This window comes from Oryctolagus cuniculus, chromosome 18 (assembly GCF_964237555.1).
Source record: "Oryctolagus cuniculus chromosome 18, mOryCun1.1, whole genome shotgun sequence".
NCBI classification, from domain to species: domain Eukaryota; kingdom Metazoa; phylum Chordata; class Mammalia; order Lagomorpha; family Leporidae; genus Oryctolagus; species Oryctolagus cuniculus.
In genome coordinates, this window is record NC_091449.1 from 41,683,906 (window position 1) to 41,702,851 (window position 18,946).

Genomic DNA, 18,946 nt, shown 5'->3' on the forward strand with positions numbered 1-18,946 from the left:
GAGAGGTGCTCAAGTCAACGGAGGATGTTGTGAGACTGCAGCCCTCCTGCCACTCGAGGCCGGGCCCCTCTCAGCCCTGTGTCTATTTCTCCATTGTCCAATGCCTGCTGCAACTGCACTCTGTGTCAGTTAACACAAACGCTCGATGAAGGAAATGGATTGGTCCAGCTCATCTTTGCACACCATTGCACTCTGCCTCGAACAGAGGTCTGTCCATTCAATCAGCTGAACCCAGGGCCGCAGGGAACGTGGGGTCCCCTGCTTCAGAACAACAGCGGCTGAGCCCCAGGAATCTTCCTGAATGGGACCATGTTGAGTAAGCAGGATTCCCAAAGTGCATCTGGAGGATGGAAGGATGAAGGGAGGCACCATGCAGGTGTAAGATGTGGTTGGGGGCTGGCGCTGTGGTGTAGTGGGTAAGGTCGCTGCCTGCAATGCTGGCATCCTGTATGGGCACCAGTTCGAGTCCTGGCTGCTCCACTTCCGATCCAGCTCTCTGCTGTGGCCTGGGGAAGCAGTAGAAGATAGCCCAAGTCCTTGGACCCCTGCACCCGCATGGGGGACCCAGAAGAAGCTCCTGGCTCCTGGCTTCGGATAAACACAACTCCCAGCTGTTGCAGCCATGTGGGGAGTGAGCCAGCAGATAGAAGACCTCTCTCTCTCTCTCTCTCTCTCTCTCTGCTCTCTGTAAGTCTTTCAAATAAAAATAAATAAATCTTAAAAAAAAAAAAAAAAAGATGTAGTTGACCAGCTATCCCAGTCTGCCTGGGACTAGCTAGATTTTATTGGTTTTGCTTCAATTTTTCTTTTTTTTTTTCTTTTCTTTTTTTAGTTTATACTTATTTATTTGAAAGGCAGAGAGACAAACAGAAAGAGAGAGATAGTGATCTCCCATCTACTAGCTCACTCCCCAAATGCCCAGAATACCTGGGGCAGGGCCAGACCAAAGTCAGGAGCCAGGAATTCAACCCAGGTCTCCTACATGGGTGGCAGAGGCCCATGTACTTTGTTCTTGAGCCATCACCTACTGCTTCCCAATGTGCACATCAGCAGGAAGCTGGGATTGGGAGTGGAGCCAGAAGCCATACCCAGGTATGCTGATATGGGTTGCAGGTATCCCAAGCAGCTGCTTAACCACAGCCCCAAAGGTCCACCCCTCGAATGTTTAATTTTTTACAATGGTAAAATATACATAGCAAAGTTTATCATTCAGATTATTTTTAAACCTACAATTCTGTGGCACTGATGTGTGACAGCACCACTTCCAGAACCTTTTCATCTTTGCAGACTGAAACTTTGCACCTAGGACATACCGAACTCCCTATTCCCCCTCTCTCCCCAGCCTGGGGCACCCAGCCTCCTTTCTGTCCTTGTGAAGATGACTCCTGAGTGTCTCATGAAAGCGGAATCCTGCAGCACTTGTCCTCTTAGGGCCAGCTTGTTTCAGGAGCTTAGTGTCCTCACATTCAGCAGCATTGTGGCATCTATAGGAATTTCCATGCAAAAGCTGAATGATAGTCTACATTATCCATTTATTCCACAATGGGCACTTGGGTTAGTTCTGTCAGTGGGCTATCAGGGACAGGACCAACTCAGTTTTAATACTAAAGGCCCTGTGCCCCAAGAAACCCCTCAGTCCTGGGCTAACTAAAGCTTAGGTTACCAGAGACATGGACCCAGCAGCACACGAGATGCCAAGACACCAGCACACGCAGGCCAGGGCTTCACCGCCAGGGGAGCTCACCTGCACAAAGTGTGATGTTGATGCTCCAGGAAAAATGCTTTCTACGCAGACTGAAGACTAAAGAGAGGTGGCTTTCCACGGGGCTGCCTTTTGGCCGATCAGCTAAAGCACCCTGTAGCAGAGTGCCTGGATTCAACACCCAGCTCTTCTGACGGCGGCTTCCTGTTAATTCAGACCCTGGGAGAAGGCAGCCATGGTAGCTCAAATGATTGGGTTCCTGCCACCTATGTGGAAGACCCAGGTTGAGTTTCTGGCTCTTGTGTTTGGTCTCAGGGGCTATTGTGGGCACCTGGAGTCGGTTTTCTGTCTCTCTCTCTCTCTCTCTCTCTCAAATTTTAGAGAGAGGGGTAGCTCTTAGAGGTTCTCAGGGGAGCATCCCATTGCCCAAATGGGACACTGGAGATGAGGCTCCTCACGCTCTCAGAGCACAGTATTCCACTTTACCCACCCCGGCCTTAGTCATAAACACCAAAGTGCATCAAGGATTAAATCCAACAAGACTGACAGGGTCTTCCATTGACATGAAACTTTATAAAACCCACGCATAGTCCTTAAATCCGAGATGTTTTTTCCACATGCTTTTGTGCACTGTTTCCTAAGCGTGCTAGCTGCCAGTGGTTCTGCTCTTCCATGTACTTTATTCTCACACTGCGTCACTTGCAAGAAAGAATGCTCAGTTTCTGGCATTAAATACATTTTTTGTATTGCTGTTGGTATAACAGACAAAGCTTCTGTTCTTCTTGGTCTGTGCCATGGCTTGTTTTGTGGTAAGAACAGTAGGGCTGGGGGAGGTGTAATGTTCTATTTGCATTGATTTCCCAACTGCTAGCACTGAAATTTGGGCACCTTTCAGGCCTGAAATATTTCAGACCTTTGGTAGCATTGGAAATGGGAGGAAGGAAAGAGAATTAAAAAAAAAAAAAAGCACTTGATCAGTTTATCATGGAATCAAACCACACTTTTTATATTTTGAATTTCATTTTGAATTTCAGCTGCATGAGATTGTCTTTTGTTTATTGGTAGTGTGAAGAACAGGATTTTGTAAATGTATTTTTACGTATTTTTCAATTGTGCTATTTTCATTAGATAAAAAGCCTTTGTCTCCTAAAAAAAAAAAAAAAAAAAGGTTTCACCCACCACAAATCTGAGGTGAACAGTACAAGCTGTCAGGGAATTAAAAGAACTCAGTAACAATGACTTGATACTGCTCATAGCAAACGAAATCGACAAACCACAGGGTCTGTTTGTATCACCAAACAGCTTTAAGTGGCTTTCCTTGAAGGGACCAGGACTGCTGGGGGCGTTCCTGGTCCCTGCAGGAAGCGTGGGTCTGCTGCACCTTCTGCGCACCCTCCGCCTCCACCTGCTAATATAGAACACCTTCGTGGCTAGGACTGATCAATGATTCCAAAGTTTAAATTAGGTGTCATGATACTCGGGAAGATAACAAGCTCCCCTGGGGTGGAACCGCGGTGGCTGGAAGCAGGATCACAGTTCAGTCCACACATCCGGCAGCAGAATGGGGGGAAGTGGTGCCTTGGGCAGTTCTGCGGGTACAGCGCCACCCCTCCTCAGTTCTGCGGGTACAGCGCCACCCTCTTCTCCCCAGGCTTGCACACAGGGCGACTCAGTGGCTTTTGAAGTAGGTACATGTTGCTGGCCCTGGCCCAGGATTCATTTCCCCTGTGTTTTTTATCAATCAGCTTTTCACCATTAATGAAATACTGAGACAGCCCAACTTTATATAGAAAAGAGCTGATTTTGGCTCATAGTTCTAGGGTTTTATCGTAAAAGATAAGCAGGCCCCACTGGTTCAGCCTCACGTGCGATGGTGTCCCTGCTGATAAAATCCCAAGGTAGCCCAGATCATCACAGAAAGAGACAGGAGGAGCACTTGTCTGTTGATATGTCTGTCTAGCGTGACAGTCATGGAGGCGCCACCTAATATCCCAGAGCAACCTAATCACTGCCCAAAATGCCTGCCTGCAAACAGTATAATTGGATTAAGTTTCTGCCCTCTTAGCACCGTTACCGGAAGACTTTGGGGCTTCAGCTGCATGGCCAAATCCCATCCAACCCACGGCAGCCCTCCCCCATTGAAAGATCTGATTTCCCACTTTGAAAGGGGCGTAGGCTCCTTACAGCACATAAACTGATAGTGCGTAAGCTCTCATCTTCACTTGCGCTGTAAAAGTATGTATTTAAGTTTCACATCCTAATTTTGAAATGTCTTAGAAGTTTTTATCAAAAAGTAATATATGCATAGGCTTAAAAATTCAAACCATGAGGAAGATACACGGTGACAAGGAAGTGACCCTGCTCCCTCCATCCTCAGGCTCCTGTGTCTCACTGCAGGAAGCAGTCTTGGTCCACATTCTGTTGCTGTGACTAAAGATCACAGACTGGATGACTCACCGAGACAGAGGTTTATTTAGCTCATGGCTCTGGAGACTGGGGAGCACTGGCATTGGCTTGGCTTCTTGTGAGGGCCTCTTGCTGCATCTTAACACAGCAAAGGGCATCACACGGTGAGCAGGGCAAGTGCCAGCTCACATATCTCTTCCTCCTCCTCCTTGCACCCTCTCATCTTCATCTTTTCTAAATTCTAATTCCATTTTCCATGAACTTTTGTTTTGAAAGATTTCCGTTTTCCATGAACTTTTGTTTTGAAAGATTTATTGATTTATTGGAAAGGCAGAAATACACGGCGCGGGGGGTGGCGGAGAGAAATTCTTCCATTTGTCACTCCCCAGAAGACTGCAATGGCCAGAGCTGGGCTGATCCGAAGCCACAAGCTAGGAGCCTCCTTGGGGTCTCCCACATGGATGCAGAGGTCCAAGCACCTGGGCCATCCTTTGCTGCTTTCCCAGGCACATCAGCAGAGAGCTGGACAGGAAGCAGAGCAGCCGGGAACCAAACTGACACCCAATAGAGGATGCCGGCACTGCAGGCTGATGCTTAACCTTCTACACCGCAGCACTGGCCCCTTTCCATGAACTTGTTAAATCTTTATTTTCATCCACTTGATAGGAAGAGAGGCAAGGAGGGAGAGAGGTCTAGATTCCATCCCCTTACTCACTCTCCAAATGCCTACAACAGCCAGGGCTGGGTCAGGCTGAAGCCAGGAACCTGGAACTCCATGCAGGTCTCCCACAGAAGTAACGGGGATCATGTGCTGCCTCCCAGGATGCACTAGCAGGAAGCTGGGTCAGAAGAGAAGTTGCCAGGATTTGAGCCATGTACTCTCATATAGGATGTAGGTGTCCCAAGCAGTGGCTTAACCCTCGACCACAGCACCTGCCACCTGCCCTGCTTCTTTATTTTTTCTTTAAAAAAAAAAAAGATTTATTTTATTTGAAAGTGAGATTTACAGAGCGAGGGAGAGACAGAGACAGAGAGAGAGATATCTTTCACCTGCTGGTTCACTCCCCAAATGGCCTCAATGGCCAGGGTTAGGCCAGGCCAAAGCCAGGAGGCAGGACCCAGGACCCAGGAGCTTCTTCTAGGTCTCCCATGTGGGTGCAGGTGCCCAAGTACTTGGGCCATCCTCCATTGTTTTCCCAGGCACATTAGCAGAGACCTGGATCAGTGTGGAGCAACCAGGACATAAACTGGCACCCACATGGGTGCAGCCAGTGGCTTTACCAGCTCTGCCACAGCGCTGACCCCTCTTCCTCTTCTTACAATGTCACCACTGCCATCATGGGGCTCTACCCGTGTAATCCCAGCTAATCCTAATCACCTCCAAAGGCCCCACCTCCAAACACCATCAACATGTGATTGAGGATCAAGTATCTAAAATGTTACTCTTACCATTTTTATTAGCATCTTTCTAGAGAGAGTCTGTGCAAAAATGCATATTTAAAAAGCATATGGCTCCCATCTGTACAAGAATGTCAGCATGCCACACACAGTGTTCTGTACCTTGCTTTTTAGAATTCATTTATTTATTTTTTAAGATTTATTTTATTTATTTGAAAGACAGAGTTACAGAGAGAGGCAGAGAGACAGAGAGAGAGAAAGAGAGAGAGGCCTTCCATCTATTCCCAAATGGCTGCAACAGCCAGAGCTGAGCTGATCAGAAGCCAGGAGCCCAGAGGCAGGAGCTTCTGAGCCTCCCACGTGAGTGCAGGGCCATCTTCCACTGCTTTCCCAGGCACATTAGCAGGGAGCTGGATCAGAAGTGGAGCAGCCGGGACTTTAACCCACTGTGCCAAAGCACCAGCCCCGGCCCCCTAGAGTTTATTTATTTATTTGAGAGGCAGGAGGAGAGAGAGCACTCCCATCTGCTGTGTCACTCCTCAAATGTGTGTAATCCAATGGCTGGGATTGCTGGGCTGTGAGCTAGAAATCCACATCTCCCACATGGGTGGCAGAGATTCAACCACTTGAGCCATTGTTTGCTGCCTCCCAGGGTACACGTTAGCAAGAACTAGAATTGAGATTGGATCCAGGACTCAAACTCAGGCACTCAGATATGGTCTGTGGGTAACCCAACCAGTGCTTGAAATGTTAGGCCAAATGCCCATCCTCTCCCTTGATTCCTTTAAAATAAACTTTTTAAGATATTTGTTAGTTCATGTACAATGATAAGAATCAATATAGAGCTCCATGTATCCTTTACCTAGTTTCCCCCAAGAGTGACATCTTGCCATACTGTGTATAACCTCACAAACAAGCTATTGATGTTGATATAACCCATCTGCCTTAGTCAGATTTTCCCACTTTTACTTGGACTCCTTTATGTATATTTAACTCTGTACGGTTTTATAGCATGTATGTTTGTACCTTTACTGCCACGGTCCAGCTACAAAACAATTCCATGTTAACTAGCAAGGATGTCTTGTGCTTCTCTTTTTTTTTTTTATTTATTTATTTGAAAGGCAGAGTTACAGACAGGTAGAGAGAGAGAGAGAGGTCTTCCATCTTCTGGTTCACTCCCCAAATGGCCTCAACATCTGGAGCTGAGCTGATCTGAAGCCAGGAGCCAGGAGCTTCTTCCGGGTCTCCCACGCGGGTGCAGGGGCCTAAGGACTTGGGCCATCCTCCATTGCTTTCCCCAGGTGCATTAGCAGGGAGGTGGATCAGAAGTGGAGCAGCCGGGACTCAAACCAGTGCCCATATGGATGCTGATGCTGCAGGCTGGGGCTTTAACCCGCTGAGCCACAACGCCAGCCCCCTCATGCTTCTTTCTTCTAACCAAGAGCAGCTCTCCCCGACCCTTCCCCAACCTGAAGCCCTGGCAACCACTAACCTGTTCTCCATTTCCAAACTTCTGCCTTGTCAAAATGTCATATAAATGGAAATGTACAGTAAATAATCTTTTGGTTCTACATATTTTTTAAATTGTGGTAAAAGATACATAACACGAAATTTACCCTTCTAACCAATCTTAGAGAAGGCAGTTCAGCGGCAGTAGGCCCACTCACACTGTAGTGCAGTCATCACCACCGTCCATCTCCAGAACTCTTTCATCTTCCCAAGGTGAGACCCAGCCCCTGGAAGCCACCGTTCTTCCTTCTATATCTATGCATTTGACCACTTTCGGTCTCTTTTCCAACATTTACTGTTATCTACTACTGCTAATTACACTACTATGAACTGCACTATCAAAGGTGGGGAAAAAAAGCGATTCCTAGTCTCAAAAAGTCTGTCAAGACTGGGAAAAAATGCATCAACTTACAAATGCAGTGTGTCCTTGACCTCAGATCTCAACCCCCACTTATCACATGCCTCCGTGGTCCTGCAGTGAGACCTGGCCTCAGCCGTGGTGGGCTTGTGTGTGTGACAAGTACTGGCCTCAGTCCTGAGGATGGAAAAGTAAATGACTCATGGTTTTGGCTTCATTATTTGCATTCTGCACCTTCTGCTTTCTTGAATTCATTGGAAAATAGTAAGTCTGTTTTAAGTTCTATACAATCAAAGGTAGTGAGTCAGCCTTGACTGGCTTCTGGTTTCTATGTATGTATATGTATATATATATGAATGTATTTACAGATTTCTTGGGGAGTGGAAATGCTAAGGCATGGGGCAGGTATATGTTAGTTTTAGTACTTAACACCAGTAAGTTGGGCCGGTGCTGTGGCACAGGGGGTTAACGCTCTGGCCTGAAGCACCAGCATCCCATATGAGCGCCAGTTCTAGTCCTGGTTGCTCCACTTCCCATCCAGCTCTCTGCTATGGCCTGGGAAAGCAGTAGAAGATGGCCTAAGTCCTTGGGCCCCTGCACCTTCGTGGGAGACCCAGAAGAAGCTTCTGGCTCCTGGCTTTGGATCATCGCAGCTCCGGCCATTGCGGCCATCTGGGGAGTGAACCATTGGATGGAAGACCTCTCTTTCTCTCTCTGCCTCTCCTCTTTCTGTGTAACTCTGACTTTCAAATAAATAAATACATCTTTAAAAAAAAAAAAGCCAACAGGGATCTATGAAGGAGTTCCACTGCCCCCAGGCCTGCCAACACTTTTCTATCCTTTTCCATTTTAGCTGTTCTGGTGGATGCTATTGGGTTGTTTTAATTTGCACTTTCTTGATGACTAATGAAGTTGGACACACTTTTAGAAGTTACTTTTTCTCCATTTTTTTCTAAGCTTTTTATTACCAAAATTTTTACATATGGAGAAGTTGAAAGAATTGTATAATGAACACCCATATACCTAGTATGTACATTCAAACAATTGCTAGCTTTTACCATATTTGCTGTGTGTGTAATTGTTTTGCTGATCAATTTTATATAAGTGATGCAATCATAATGACACTTGGCCCATACTTACGCCAGTAAATATCTCCTAGAAATAGATATTTTTGTACGTAACCACAAAACCATGATTGTATCTAATGAAATTAACGATAATTTCCTGAAAAAATTATCTAATAGTCTGTGCTCAGGTCTCCTTTGTTGTCACCAGAGGATTTGTAATATACTTTTTTGAGCCAGAAGCCAGTCCTGACTCAGTCCTTATTATCATGGTCCTTTAACCAGACCATTGTCTCCTCCCTATCCCATAACACTGAGCTTTGGAAGAGCAATATTCTATATGAAGAACTATCAATGGCTAGAGCCGTGCCAATCTGAAGCCAGGAGCTTCTTCCGGGTCTCCCACGCGGGTACAGGGGCCCAAGGACTCCAGCCACCCTCCACTGCCTTCCCAGGCCACAGCAGAGAGCTGGATCAGAAGTGGAGCAGCCAGGACTCAAACCGGCTGCTATATGGTATGCCAGCACTGCAGGTGGCGGCTTTACTCGATACGCCACAGTACCAGCCCCAACTATTGAATTCTTAACCCCTAATGTTACTATACTTCAGGACAGGGTCTTTTTTTTATTTTTTAAAGGATTATTTTATGTACTTGAAAGACAGTGTTACAGAGAGAGGTAGAGCCGGAGAGAGAGAGAGAGAGAGAGACCCTCCATTCCACTGGTTCACTCCCCAAATGACCACAATGGCCAGAGCAGAGCTGATCTGAAGCCAGGACCAAGGAGCTTCCTCCAGGTCTCCCACGTGGGTGCAGGGACCCAAGGACTTGGGCCATCTTCCACTGCTTTCCCAGGCTACAACAGAAAGCTGGATCAGAAGAGGAGCAGCTGGCACTCGAACCGGCGTCCATGTGGATGCCTGTGCTGCAGGCTGGGGCTTTAACCCGCTGTGCCACAGCACCAGCCCTGTGGACAGGGTCCTTAAAAAAGTAATGACGGTTAAATGAGGTCATAAAGATGGAGCCCTAATCCAGTATGGCTGACGTCTCATAAGGAAAGAAAGAGACAGCAAGGATATGCACACGTAGTGGAAAGGCCACATGAGGATGTAGTGAGAGGACAGCCATCCGCAAGCCAGAGGACAGTCCTGGAGAAGCCAGCCCTTCTGGCACATTCATCTTGGACTTCCAGCCTCCAGAATTGTTGTTCAAGTCACACAGTTTGGCATTCCATTATGAAAGCCCTAGCAGGCTGATACATAGAAGATGGAAGACAGATGACTTACTGAAGAGTTCAGGTTTATTCTGGGGCCCAGCAATGTGGTGTAGGCAGTAAAGCTGCCACCTGCAGTGCTGGCATCCCATATGGGTGCTGGTTCAAGTCCCGGCTGCTCCACTTCTGATCCAGCTCTCTGCTATGGCCTGGGAAAGCAGTGGAGGATGGTCCAAGTGCTTGGACCCCTGCACCTGCATGAGAGACCCGGAAGAAGTTCCTGGATCCTGGCTTTGGATCGGCCCAGCTCTGGCCATTGCAGCCATTTGGGGAGTGAAACAGTAGTTAGAAAACCCCTTTCTCTGTCTCTCCCTTTCTCTGTCTGTAACTCTGACCCTCAAATAAATAAAGAAATCTTTAAAAAGAAGAAGGAGGAGAAGTCACACATCTTCTGAGCTTCCATAGCATTTTGGACATGGATTTGCCTTAACTTTCTTTCCGATAAATAATATCTAAAACAGCCGACCTATGAAGGAAGGGAGGTTTTGAGACTCATAGTTTTGGAGGTTCACAGGCCAAATCAGGCAGTCCCATTGGTCTGCTGGTGGGTGGTGGAAATGTGTAAAGGAAGAATAACGACATGGTGAGTCAGGAAACTGGGAGTGTGCTCATCATGTCTATGCGGTCTCTCCTTATGAAGTTACCACGATTTGATCACTGGGGTCCACCCCAGAGACCTAATCCCATCTGAACAGTTCCAAAAGGCTCTACCTTGAAATGCCATATTTGGATCCTGTTTCTACCCTCAATCCATTAACATAAGACTGTGGATCAAGACTAAAAAATGGGCTTTTAAAGAACACACAAACTAATCCCCAAGCCAAACAGGCTCTGTCAGCACTTTTCTCATCTCTAGTTCCTGTTTTCTCCTCTTGGCATGGACTGACCTCCTCAGCACAACACATAACACTTACCTTTATGGCCACATCTGTGGCCCCAAGGCATCTAACGGGCACCTAAACATCTTGGTGAACAAGGGATAGCTGTCTTCTCCTATCTTCTTCTCAAACTAATGAATTTGCTCACCACTCCTCCCCTTATGGACTGAGAACAACGCTGTTTATCAGACCCTGTATTAAACTATATAATTAATATCAAAAGATGAAGTTATGAGAATGGTAGAAAAAATTGCTTTTATGGGACTGAGTACACAGCAAAAGAAAATTTGGATTGAGGGGCCGGCGCTGTGGTGTAGCAGAGTAAGCTGTCGCCTTCAGTGCCAGCATCCCGTATGGGCATCTGTTCGAGACCCAGCTGCTCCACTTACAGTCCAGCTCTCTGCTATGGCCTGAGAAAGCAGTGGAAGATGGCCCAAGTCCTTGGGTCCCTGCACCTGCGTGGAAGACTCAGAAGAGGGTCCTGGCTCCTGGCTTCAGATCGGTGCAGCTCCAGCTGTTGCAGCCGATTGGGGAGTGAACCAGTGGATCAGTGGATGGAGGACTTTCTCTCTCTCTCTCTCTCTCTCTCTCTCTCTCTCCCCTTCTCTGTATATGTAACTCTGGCTTTCAAATAAATAAATAAATCTTTTTTAAAAAGTTGGATTGACAAGTACCTCTATAATCATGAGGGAATAGTTGCTTCTTTGCCAAGTTTTGAGAATGACACACAAACACACACAGCCTTTCTGAATATATAAGATGGGTTTACAATTCCTCTTAGTACTGCTGAAAACTGTGGGAAGAATCTAAAATGGGTACTACCCACACATAAGGTCGCATCCTGCCCATCAATTTATTTTGATCCCATGGAAGGCGTTGGGGAACAAGAAATAGCTCTGCTAAAAGAACATTTATATTATGTAAAAATGAACTCCAGTGATATAAATCCATTAACCTTACGTAATAAGATTTCAAACATAGTACTGTAATTTAAAAATAAAAAACTTTAATAATTTGAATGCATAAATGATATCTGATATTTATAAGAAAAAGTTGAATCACAGAATAATAATTTGTCACCTTCAAGTGCACTTAGGGGGAAGAAGTATGGCCAAGCCTAGACTGATGATGGTAGTAATGAATGATCATAGTTATTTAACGAGTGTTCATTGAGGGCTTGTGATGTGCCAGGCGTTGTCTGAGGCGCTGAGGCTGCAGCAGTGAGCAAACACATAGGACTAATGAGGAGGAGGACATTCGTGCATGCCTGGCTGGGAGTCGGGCCCTGAGCTCAGTGTCTATTGGCTCATTCATTCCACCCACAGGACAATTCTTGAGTCACCGTAATTATCCCCATTTTACAGACGCTTCTGAGAGGCAACGCACCCGAGGTCACAAAGCTGAATAAAGTGGTAGAAGTTTCTCCCGAGCGTGTTGGATTCCAGAAGTAACACAGCAGTGGAGTAGAAATGGCTGCTGGAAATGTTTCTATGTGGGGAATGAAGTCAGTTTTAAAGTTTATTCCCTCTGTTTGCCTAAACACTCCATTTTTACAATTGATGTAAAGGTAAAATTTGGTGCAGTTTATCAAAACTTCAACAAAATTTAAATTAGGGCCTGGTGCTGTGGCGGAGCAGTAAAAGCCATTGCCTGTGATGTCAGCATTCCATACAGGTGCCGGTTCATGTCCCAGCTGCTCCACTTCCAATCTAGTTCCCTGCTAATGGCCTGGGAAAGCAGAGGAAGGTGGTCCAAATGTTCAAGCCCCTGCCACCCACATGGGAGACCTGGATAAAGCTCCTGGCTCCTTGTAACCATCTGGAGAGTGAACCAGTAGATGGAAGATCTCTTTCTTTCTATCTCCCTCTTTCTGTCTCTGTAACCCTGACTTTCAAATAAATAAATCTGTTTAAAAGATCTAAATTAGTAGAGCCCAATTTATGAGTTTTCATAACATTGTCACCGACTTAAGCTCCTGAATCTACAGAATGATGTGTGACACAGCCTACACCTAGGTAAACTGTTTTTTTTTTTTTTTTACAAAACAAAACAAAAGACTTCTATCTTTTACTATCACAAATGCTTCATTTAGTTTTTTTTTTTTTTTTAGATTTATTTGAAAGGCAAATTTACAGAGAGGCAGAGAGAGAGAGAGAGAGAGAGGGAGACAGACAGAGGTCTTCCATCCTCTGGTTCACTCCCCAGATGGCTGCAACAGCCAGAGCTGGGCCAATCCGAAGCCAGGAGCCAGGAGCTTCTTCTGGGTCTCCCACATGGGTGCAGGGGTCCAAGGACTTGGGCCATCTTCTATTGCTTTCCCAGGCCATAGCAGAGAGCTGGATCAGAAGTGGAGCAGGTGGGACTCGAACCAGTACCCATATGGGATGCTGGCGCTTTACTTGCTACACCACAGCGGTGGCCCCTGCCTCTGCTTCTTAAAATGGCATAGCCATGTGAAGAAGGCTTTGGGTTTTACTTATTATTTTTTAAAGATTCATTTGAGAGGCAGAATTACAGAGATAGAGGGAGAGGCAGACCTTCCATCTGCTGGTTCACTCCCCAAATGACCACAATGGCCAGAACTGTGCTGATACGAAGCCAGGAGCCAAGAGCTTCTTTTGGGTCTCTCACATAGATGCAGGGGCCCAAAGACTTGGGCCATCTTCTATTGCTATCCCAGGCCATAGCAGAGAGCTGGATCGGAAGAGGAGCAGCCGGGACTAGAACTGTTACTATTGTCAGTGGAAATAAACAGGCTCTGTACAAAGGTCAACACAAAGTATCTTCAAAGGCAGAATATGGGGGACCTAGGCCTAAAAGAGATAAACCCAGTGACTTTTTAAAGAGATTTTATTTGAAAGGCAGAGTTACTGAAAGAGATGGTGAGAGAGAGAGAGAGAGAGAGAGAGAAAGAGATCTCGCATCTGCTGATTCATTCCCCAAATACCCACAACAGCCAGGACTGGGCCAGGCCGAAGCCAGGAGCCTGGAACTTCATCTCAGCTTCCCAGGTGGGTGGCAGGGGCCCAAGTACTTGAGCCATCATCTGCAGCCTCCCAGGAGCATAAACAGGGAGCTGGATCAGAAGCAGAGGTGCCAGGACACTAACAGGCACTCCAATATGGGATGCAGGCATTGCAAGCACACAACACTGTACCACAAAGTACCCCCTACCCAAAGAGGAGATGAATTTCTCACAGTCTGGAGATCAGTGTTTTTAGAGCAGGATTGGTTACAAACAACTTCAGAGACAGGGAGGCTACTGCCTCTGAAAGATGGCTCCTGATTAATTTAAGAAAGACATTTCTGGCAATAGATAAGCAGTGTGTAAATAAAGAACAAAGGATTGGGGCTGGCGCCGTGGCTCACTTGGTTAATCCTCCACCTGCAGCACCAGCATCCAATATGGGCGTCGGGTTCTAGTCCCGGTTCCTTCCTCTTCCAGTCCATCTCTCTGCTGTGGCCCGGGAGTGCTTGGGCCCCTGCACCCGCATGGGAGACCAGGAGGAGGCATCTGGCTCCTGGCTTCCAATCGGTGCAGCGCCGGCCGTGGCGGCCTTTTTGGGGAGTGAACCCGTGGAAGGAAGACCTTTTTCTCTGTCTCCCGCTCTCACTGTCTATAACTACCTGTCAAATAAAAAAAAAAAAAAAAAAGAAAGAAAGAAATTAAAAAAAAGAACAAAGGATCGCACGAGGTTGCTCCAGGTGGCTGAGATGAGACAGAGCCTATGTGCGCATCACCAAAGTCAAATTGACCTGCTGGGTGAGATTAACAGCCCTGCCCTGACACTCCTCAGACAGGTGTCAGTAGTATTTCTCTTGAATGCTTTGCGGGCTTTTTAGGGACAGTTTGTTCTCTCTGTAGTATTAAAATAACAGGGGTATCTGGGTTTAAAGCCAATATTTTGGTTTCTTTGGCATCAGTGAGTCATTAAGCTTCACTTTAATTGTTGCAACATAAAAAATAGCTTACTGTCCTCATCAGTAAATAAGCTGCATTACCCTCAATTATAAAAATTCATTTATATTTCTGTCCCACACTATATCCAGTATTGTGCATTCATGTCATCAGAGGAATTCTAAATCGCTACTATGGATTATGTTTACTTTTATATTGGGCTGTGTAGCAAACTAAACATTTAAAATATGATGAAGGGGTGGGCATTCGTCTTGCCCCCTCCACTAGGGTACCTGGTCAGATTCCCACTCTGGCTCCTGATTCCAGCTTCCTGCCAATGCATACCTTGGGAGGCAGCAGCTGATGGTTCAAGTAGTTGGGCCCCTGACACCCACATGGGAGACTTGGATGGAGTTCCCAGCTCCTAGCTTGGGCCAGACACTTTCCTGGCCATTGTGGACATTTGGGGAGTGAACCCACAGATGGGAGCTATCTGTGGGTCTTTCTCTGTCTCTTAAATAAATTCTTAAAAAATATGATAAAGGGAAAACTCTCGTATAACTGCTTCTAACTAGACATCTAACTCTAAAGCTCCCGGCTGGTTTGGCCACTGGGCTATGGATTTGCCTGTCTGGTGTTTCCTAGACTCCTTGTGTCCCAAGCTAAACTCATCCTTTCCTCAAAGCGCCCTTAATCCCATCCTGTGTATCAGTGACATCTCCATCCACCGGGTAAACCAAGCTCAAACTTGAATGTCTGATCCCTCACTATCCTTCACTTCCTGTATCCAGGAATTAATTACCAGGTAGTGTTTACAAACAGCGTTCAAACTGGCTTCCCAACATCCCACCCCACTGCTAGGATTCTCTTCTTAAAGCTCAGATGTATGTTATTTGCTCAAAATCCTCGCACTATTTCTCCCACTTTCTACAGATAACCCAAACTCCTTAGAGCAGTACACAAGACTTTTCACAATCTGGCTGAGCCTGTGACTGTCCCTTGTTTTGATTGTACCCAAGATGAACTGATGGAGGTGTCTGAATGATGACATAGGTGGGTGACAGGGAAAGTTTTATTACTCACAGTTCTCAGAAGAAAGGGGCATGCCCCGCCACACAGGGCCAAATGGGAAGTGCCAGGGTCAGTAGGGGGCAGAGGGAGTGAGCAGGACCCAGTGCCCTTTTCATGGATTCTGTGGGAAAGAATGGGTGGGGCAGGTTGACAATTCACTCAAATATAGTATTGAATCGTTTCAATATCAGTGGGTTCTGGGCCAGAGGAGTGGCCTGTAATTGTCCTGTACTTGACCTTGGGGGGATTTACTGCAGTGATTTAGGGCTGGGGAAATTTTGGCTTGCTATGTCTGTTAGATAAAGAGGTTGGGGATATGGACTTGGATTGGTTTATATGAAAGATATGTTCACAGGTTGATTGCTATGTCTAGGAATTCACTGACTCTGGAGGGACAATTACTGTCTGCTTCCCCAAAGCCCTAAGACAACATAAAATACAGAAAATAGCCCCCAATTGGCAGCAGCCTCTGAGCTGGCATGGGAAGGGCCTAGCCTCTCTGTCCTCAAATTGCGGTAAGAGCAGACTTGCATCCTAGACTCCTGGGCCCTAGTGTCCAAGGAGCTCAGTGTCTGCTGGGGACACAAGTATGGTAAATCAAGTCTCGTAAGGCAGTTTGTAGAAGACGATTTTTATCCAATCATCAACCCAACAACAGGGCATCATTTAGCACCAAGACTGCTTGATACCAAAATGAGCTACACAAATTCCCAATCTGGAATATAGCTGGATGAGAACAATTTTGTACTGTAACCCTAATGTACTGTTAAGAGTCATCTGCAGCTATAATCAGTCAATATCACAAGAGACAGTTGCAACATTAAAGAGTTGGGAGACCTCTAACAGCATTGCTCACTAACATTGAAGTTGCAATGTGAGAAATACGAGTGATCATATCAATGTAAAAAAAGCCATGGAGAGAGATGCTAAGGACTATGCCAACTCCATTCATGCAATTTTTGTAGAGACCAGCTCACACAAAAACTCAATCAACATAAATGAACTCTTTATAGAAATCAGTAAAAGAATTTCATCCACTGACGCCAACCCGCCATCTGGTGGTAAAGCCTTCAGGCTCTGAAAACAGACTTCATAGCGTGAAGCTGATGTTGACTGAGTCTTAGTCTCTCAGACTTGATGCTGAAGTGTCGAAAGTTAACAATGGGCCTTGTTATCCATTTTCTCCTAGCCAATCTTGAGTCTTCAGGCAAGAAGGATTCATGGAAAATGACCAGTTCTGTTCCCTCTTTGAAGACTGTAGCAATGATATTGCATTTTGTAGACTGTTGTTATGCAAAGAATCTCTACACAGGGCCTCCATCATTAGCTTTATCATTTTTTTTTAAGATTTATTTATTTATTTGTGGCCGGCGCCGCGGCTCACTAGGCTAATCCTCCGCCTAGCGGCGCCGGCACACCGGGTTCTAGTCCCGGTCGGGGCGCCGGATTCTGTCCCGGTTGCCCCTCTTCCAGGCCAGCCCTCTGCTGTGGCCAGGGAGTGCAGTGGAGGATGGCCCAGGTGCTTGGGCCCTGCACCCCATGGGAGACCAGGAAAAGCACCTGGATCCTGGCTCCTGCCATCGGATCAGCGCGGTGCGCTGGCCGCAGCACGCCGGCCGCGGCGGCCATTGGAGGGTGAACCAACGGCAAAGGAAGACCTTTCTCTCTGTCTCTCTCTCTCACTGTCCACTCTGCCTGTCAAAAAAAAAAAAAAAAAAAAGATTTATTTATTTATTTGAAAGGCAGAGTTAGAGAGAGATCTTCCATCTGCTGGTTCAGTCCCCAAATGGTTGCAATGGCAAAAGCTGGGCCAATCCAAAGCCAGGAGCCAGGAGCTTCTTCCGGGTCTCTCACGTGGGTGCAGGAGCCCAAGCACTTGGGCCATCCTCCACTGCTTTCCCAGGTACATTAGCAGGGAGCTGGATCAGAAGTGGAGCAGCTGGGACTCGAACCAGCACCCATATGGGATGCCTGCACTGCAGGCGGCAGCTTTACTGGCTACACCACAGTGCCAGCCCCCATCATTAGCTTCTGACCTTCCTGAAAAGAAATGTATAATTGTAGGAATGGTAGGATTAGATTGTTGAGTGGTTTTGTAATCAAGATTTTATGCAAAGTCTGTAAAGGGAAAATTGGCACTTTGGTGTTTCTTAAGGGGCAAAAAGAGCTTGTGGGGAGGGGCTAGTGTTGTGGCACATTGTGTTAAGCCTTCACCCATGATGCTGGCATCCCATTTGAGAGTCTGCTTGAGTCTCAGCTGCTCCACTTCTGGTCCAACTCCCTGCTAATGTGCCTGGGAAAGCAGTGGAAGATGGTCCAAGTGCTTGGACCCCTGCCACCCAGGAGTTCCAGGCTCCTGGCTTTCGCCTAGCCCAGTCCCAGCTGTTGTAGCATTTGGGAAGTGAATCATCAGACAGAAGGTCTCTCTATGAAATTCTGCCTTTCAAATAAATAAAATGAATTTATAAAAAAAAAAAAGACCTTGTGGAAATTGTAATTCCTTGGCTTCCCATTACCATTGTTAGAAGGGGTGGTAGTGCTCTGGTGTAGCGGGTAAAGCTGCAATGCTGGCATCCCAAACTGGCACCGCTTCAAGTCCCTGCTGCCCTACTGTCCGGCTCCCGGCTAATCGCCTGGGAAAGCAGTGGAATGCCTGGGCCCCTGCCACCCACGTGGGAGACTCATGTTGAAGAAGAATGTCCATGTGAACGAGCCAGTGAGCAAAGTGAAGTTTATTCAAAGAGAGAGACCTCCTGCCGCAGCAGTCAGGAGGGAGACTCCAAGGGAGGAGTTGCTAAAGAAGCTCGCCAGTGCTCACTCTTTAATACATAAAGTGGCTCTCTCTGGCCCCTTTCTGGAAAATGAGTACAGATTTAACCAATCAGAGGAGGGGCAGAATAACAATCAATCAGAAGGCAAGAATAACAACAATCAGGAAACTAAAAGTGTATGCTAATGAGGCATGCTACCTGAACCAATCAGGGAACTGACGTTAGAGTGTTCTGTTTTGCAGGGGCTGGTGCTGTGGAGCAGCGGGTTAACGCCCTGGCCCAAAGCGCTGGCATCCCATATGGGCATTGGGTCTAGTCCCAGCTCCTCCTCTTCGGATCCAGCTCTCTGCTATGGCCTGGGATAACAGAAGATGGCCCAGGTCCTTGGGCCCCTGCACCCTGAAGAAGCTCCTGGCTCCTGGCTTTGGATCGGCACAAATCCAGCCATTGCAGCCAATTGGAGAGTGAACCAGCAGATGGAAGACCTCTCTCTCTCTTTCTCTGCCTCTCCTCTCTCTGTGTAACTCCGACTTTCAAATACATAAATAAATCTTTAAAAAACAATATTCTATTTTGCAAAGAAGTAAGTAGAGTGCTCAATCCATTAGCAGACTCAGCAA

At 46.7% G+C, this 18,946-nt stretch overlaps 1 pseudogene; it reads left to right on the top strand.

The window, feature by feature from the left end:
* The first annotated feature begins 15,101 nt into the window (after window positions 1-15,101).
* LOC127491402 (ras-related protein Rab-22A pseudogene) lies at window positions 15,102-16,864 on the top strand (annotated as a pseudogene).
* The last annotated feature ends 2,082 nt before the right edge of the window (window positions 16,865-18,946 follow it).